The sequence below is a fragment of the Anneissia japonica genome, unplaced genomic scaffold, assembly GCF_011630105.1.
Source record: "Anneissia japonica isolate Jap-2015-1 unplaced genomic scaffold, ASM1163010v1 scaffold8272_len249160_cov157, whole genome shotgun sequence".
NCBI classification, from domain to species: Eukaryota; Metazoa; Echinodermata; class Crinoidea; order Comatulida; family Comatulidae; genus Anneissia; species Anneissia japonica.
Window position 1 is genome coordinate 242,642 of NW_022742976.1, and position 5,940 is coordinate 248,581.

At 32.3% G+C, this 5,940-nt stretch overlaps 1 long non-coding RNA gene across 1 annotated transcript; it reads right to left on the reverse strand.

The window, feature by feature from the left end:
- Window positions 1–2,301: 2,301 nt before the first annotated feature.
- LOC117119288 lies at window positions 2,302–5,582 on the reverse strand. Its single transcript, XR_004447165.1, has 4 exons — window positions 5,462–5,582; window positions 4,339–4,515; window positions 3,440–3,542; window positions 2,302–3,333 (listed from the first exon to the last, which is right to left on the reverse strand). It is a non-coding gene; the product is annotated as an uncharacterized LOC117119288 (long non-coding RNA).
- Window positions 5,583–5,940: the final 358 nt, after the last annotated feature.

A 5,940-nucleotide genomic window follows, 5' to 3' on the forward strand; every position in this document is an offset into this window, starting at 1 on the left:
AAGTTGTCTAATTTTACGCAAAAATATGCATAATATGGACCACTTTTCTTAAAAATTGACACATTTTACGCAAAATATAATGTGGAAACATTTTCTAAAAATGGTCACCATTTATGATCCATGTGTATATAACCACTCGACAGGTTCACACTGAAAACGTAGGGTTTGGCAACCAAGACCATGTTGACCTGTTCTTTAATGGCACATATATAATTATTATTGCTGTGAAAATGGCAGCTATTTTTAAATTCAAGATGGCTGCCATTTATGGTTCGTGAGAATATCACCATTGGATAGGTTGACATTGAAACATAGGGTTTGCTACCAAAATGAAAACGATACCTACTCTAATAGCACAGTTATTGGTATTTTACTTCCAAACTGCCAGCCATTTTGAAATTCAAGATGACCGCCATTTATGATATGTGGGAATATCACTATTGGACAGGTTGACATTGAGAACATAATGGTTTGGTACCAAAATCATGTCGATACCTACCGTACTCTAATTTCGCAGTTATGGTTACTTTTACTGTAAAAATGGCGGAAATTTTGAAATTCCAAAATGGTCACCAAGACAATATCGGAAAAAATGGACCCTTGCATTATTTAGTTCAGCATACTAAAAGTTTCCGGAAAATGTAATAAAATTGCTTTGGGCAAGCTTATCTCGCGAACCTGTTTTTTAATCATTATGTTTCTCACTGCAAAAACTGCAAGCTGATTGTTAACCCTCACTCTGTTCTGTATAATCATAAGCCTTGGTATTGTTGGCAAACATGTTTACTCCGGATTTAGCTAGATATTTCAGGTTTAGCATTTACATTATAATTTCCTTTGCTTTTTTATAATATTTATTATTTATTATAGCAAAAGTGAATTGGTTCTATTTTTCAAAGGCATTAACCATGGTTATTCCTTCCTTCTCAATGACAGAATGTCGGGCTACAACCTCAGTAAGCCCTTGGCTTATCCATGCAAGGCCTACTCTCTTGAACCATGACTGCAGTTATGCCACTTGCACTTGCATCATTGGCTTTGTAGTAAGCAAACATGGATCATTCGAGAATTAAAGCAAATTCTATGTTTACCATACTTTGTTGAAGCAGCAGACATCTTACTTACACATTGGCTAGGTTTACTAACTTTTTTAATCAGCTTTCACTAAACTTTTGAGTTATCTTGTTATCTTGCAGCCTTAATTATAGGTCTAGCATCATCCGAAATGTCCAAATTAACAGGTTATTCCGACTGATTAAAACTGTTATGATACCTTTTTTTAATATGTACTATGTACTCCATAGAATTGTAATTATTGTTATTAGCCCCATTTTTCAGCTGCATTTTTACCTTCTTTAATAATTAATTGTAATTTAACTGTTCCCTGTAAAACAATGTTGCGTGTGGGAATGAGTTGTTTCTTTAGTAGAGGCCGTGGTTTTAAACCCTCACTTTGCACTTTGTATGCCTTAGTGGACGTATGGCATTACTTACCGCTGTGTAGTCTACCCAGCTGTTTCAAAGGGCACTAGTGAACTTAATGGAAGAACCGCCTAAGAAAATTATGATAGGTCTCTAACACTCTTAAAAAATTGTCATTTATTTACATTATTTTAGAAGACGGCCCATAATTAAGGGTCAAGAAAATAAAAATGCATTATAGGTTTATGGTTGTATTTAACCTCAGGATTTAGATTTTTGACTTGATTTCCACGAAAATAACCTGTTAAAGTTCTTTTTTTAACACGTTGGTTGCCAGCGACGAGTATACTCGCTCACAGGGTGTTGCTGAGGGCGCCATGAACGAGTATATTCGTCAAATCGGGGAAACATTCCAGCGTTTATAACTTCTTTATTATACATTGTAGAACCACAGACTCAACGGCTGGTAGTTCGGGGAAGATACACCTAGACGATAACGTACAAATGACATATATATGTCTGTTGTGTTATTTTGCCGGTAGTACACTCGAGCGGTACAAGTGGGGGCGCCCTTTGAACATATACCAACCCATGCAAAAAGCGGACGAGATAACTCGCACTTGGCATAGTCTGTAAAAAGTTCTATCACAGTGCCATCGACGAGTATACTCGCCCCCTAATATTTTCCCGCCAATTTATTAGACACTTCATTTTGATGACATATGACTAGATAAAATTTAAAAAAAGCATGTTTGTACATGTAAACTTGTTTTGGCACACGGGAAGGAACCTTAAAAAAAGGTCTGGTAGTCAACGTGTTAAAACCAAATACCTTCTGTAGAGTGTTATTACGTTGGCAATAAATACAAAAACAATAACTTTACATCTACTAATTTATTAACAACAATTTTAAATTAAATCATTAAATATAATTTGAACAGTAACCTCTATAACTCTATTTATGAAGATCAAATTAAATGATCGTCCAACCCACAACTAACCAAACCATCATTGATTCATTCGATTACCAATCAATCAATCAGTCATTATTCTATCAATCAATCATTCAATCAATCAATCATTCAATCAATCAATCAATTAATCAGTTCATTCAAAAAATTAAAAGTCAAAGTACGGAGGAAAACAAAATAATTTTATGTTCTGGAACAGATTTTTCTGAGACAGAAAAAAAAAATGATGGTTCAACCCACAACTAACCAAACCATCATTGATTTATTCGATTACCAATCAATCAATCAGTCAATCATTCAATCAATCAATTAATCAGTTCATTCAAAAAATTGAAAGTCAAACTACGGAGGAAAACAAAATAATTATTATGTTCTGGAACAGATTTTTCTGAGACAGAAACAAATAATCTGAGGAACGTTAAAATTCATAGAATACAGATTTTTAAATAATTAAAATCTGGTATAAAATGTGTAGATAAGGGTTACACCCTTTTCACTCAGTTTTTAATATTCAACAATCTGTATCTCATTTACCGGCCGTTCCCCAGTTTTTCGTAAAACAACTTTTTTCTATCTAAGAAAAATCAGTTCAATATCACACATTTTCTTTCGGCGAATGACTTAAATTTCACAATTACCGTATGATTTTTACTTCCCAATTATGTGAATTTTTTCATTTCCAAAAGGCAGACTACAGAGTACAACGTGCAAAAATCTAATATTGTAGAATTTTTTTTGTTGCTTCTTTAAACTACTCCACAGTTTGTTATCCTCGCTAATTTAAGTCAATTTTAATTATTTAAAATTAGTAATCAAGGTACATGAGTAATTTAAAAAAAACCAGTTGAACCTGTCCTAAGATTGACTATTCATCAATTTTCTTCTGTGGTTTATAAAAGCCCCTTCGTTTTGCAGCTTTAGTCGCCTTCCACTATATCGGCTGTAAATAAAAATAAGTAAATAAATAAGAACGAAATACATTACATAATTGTTTATTTTGTTGAATTAGACAGTATTATTTCGATGAAACGAATAAATTTACTTACCGAATGCAAAGCTGAATTTAACAGTAAGAAGGAAGATTAAAGTAATTTGAAACATCAGTTAACACCTCGAAGTTGTTAAAATTTTCAAGGGACAATGTTTCAACTGCAAGTAAAATTATAATTGAAATTGTGAGTGATAACAAACTTTATCGTTCTCTAGTGTGGCAAGGAATAATGGAACGAACCGCAAAATTTAAAAAATAGCAGAGTGCTCCAAGATAACAATAATACATACATATACATTAGAGATATGTATACACACACACACACACACACATATATATATATATATATATATATACATATACATATATATATATATACATATATATATATAATAAAAAGTAGTTTTTTTTGTAGTTCTGTTTACAATAAATTCTCTCACCCACCCAAGAAACACTTAATGTGTTTAACAATGTTTAAAGACAATTATTTAGAAATATATACATATATATATATATATATATATATATATCATTGTAAATCATATATGTATATGTGTGATAGCACATTTAGATGCATGATATGAACATATATTTCTCAATAATTGTCTTTAAACATTGTTAAACACATTAAGTGTTTCTTGGGTGGGTGAGAGAATTTATTGTAAACAGAACTACAAAAAAACTACTTTTTATTATAAACTAAAATCAATTTAATAAGAGCATTTTAATTAAAATTCAAAATGTGAATAAAGGAGGAACCCACAACTTATACGTCATTCTAAATATAAAATTAATTGCAGCTTAATTTTCCAAAAATCATTATATTTTCACTTAAATTGGTTTCTCTAAAATTATTACACATTGCGTAGCTCTTCCTTGTGCGATCGGGAAAGCTAGCCAGTTCTATCAACAAGTTAGAAAAAATCTGTTACAATTTTATGGAAACGGGCTTACCGGGTGCTCCATTAATGTCTTCTGTACCAATAAATGCTCCTCTAGTTGGTAGACACCCGTCATTGGTATATCCACGTGACACCGTTCCATTTAACGTTGGAAACTGCGAGTCAAAACTCCACCTATTAACTAGCACATCGCCAGGGTTATTGATTTGGTCGCGATATTGTGCATTACCTATTAAAATATATAAACATTCTAACTGATTAGTAAATATTATATTATTTAATATATAATTCGGGCCTATAATTTAATGATGTGATAACCATTTTTAATTCCTAATAATATGATCGTAAAAGAAAGTAGAATTCATTTTTTTAATCCATTTATAAAAGTATTAAATATTATATTAAATTTTAAATATATAGTTTTCAAAATAGTGTGAATATATACTGAACTTGACATTAAGTTTTATAGTATTTACTTCAATTCAGTCCAATAAGACCATTTATAAATCGCCTTTCTTTGGAGATAACTAAGCGCTGCACCCATTAGGCACCTCACAACCCACATGCAGGAATGATCATTGCCTAACTCAAAGCAAAAATACAAGTAAACAAATCGAAAGAAGCAGTGGAAAAGTTTAGAATCATAAATAAAAAATGCAACAATAAATGAAATAAAAATAAAAATGACGCTAATTAAAGAGGTAAGTCTGTAAGTTAGACCTTAAGACAGTCACAGTAGGTAAATATTGAATGTGCACTGGGAAGGTTATTCCAGATGAGTGGCACCTCGAATATAAATTATTTGTTGCCAATACGCTTGTTAAATATAGGTTAATAAAAAGTAATGTTCAAAGCCGATCTGGTACGAATTTGTTTTTTACGTACAAGTAAATAGTGCACGAACGGCAGCATGAGAAGTGCCATAGTCGACAAATTTTCAAATCCTCCATAAGTCAAGAATAAATGTACTTGGTCGATTTACAAATAAACTAAACTTGATTGGACAATGACAACGCGGAATCGAATGTGACACCAAAAGATTTTTTACCAATTTAGTGGGTAAAACGTTAAGTTCTTCAAGCGACAGAAATGTGATCAAGCTTTAAGTGTCTCTTGAAAGCACATGCAATGAATTCTGTTTTGTTAATATAAAGTTTAAGATTATTACACCTTACCTGGAATACACCTCATCGGTGGTTTCTTTCCCCATGGCAAATGCGTTCTCTGACACGTTTGTGCAACAGGATCAATAGTCCATGTTAAATTCTACAAAATAAAATGAGCATTATGCACCGCCTATTTCTAAAAGGAGCAAAACATAAACCTGTGTCTTATATCAATATAGTTGAATAACCGTTTTGAATTGTTATTGTTAACGGACCTTTTAACGTCACAACAACACTGTTTTCAGTGACCTAACGCTTGAGGCAAGGGTCCTATGACTTTATCAGTGATCCCAGTCTTTTTTAGGACTCGGTCGCCAATTCATTGTGAGATTTTAGATATGCTTATTTTTTAAATATGTTTGCCACAAAATTCTATGTGTTTTAACAGATGAATAAATTATATGATATCATTGGCGGATCCAGGAATTTGAAATAGAAAAGGCCCGTCTGTACCACCTAAGCGCCATTATAGTTGGGGCTGAGGCGAG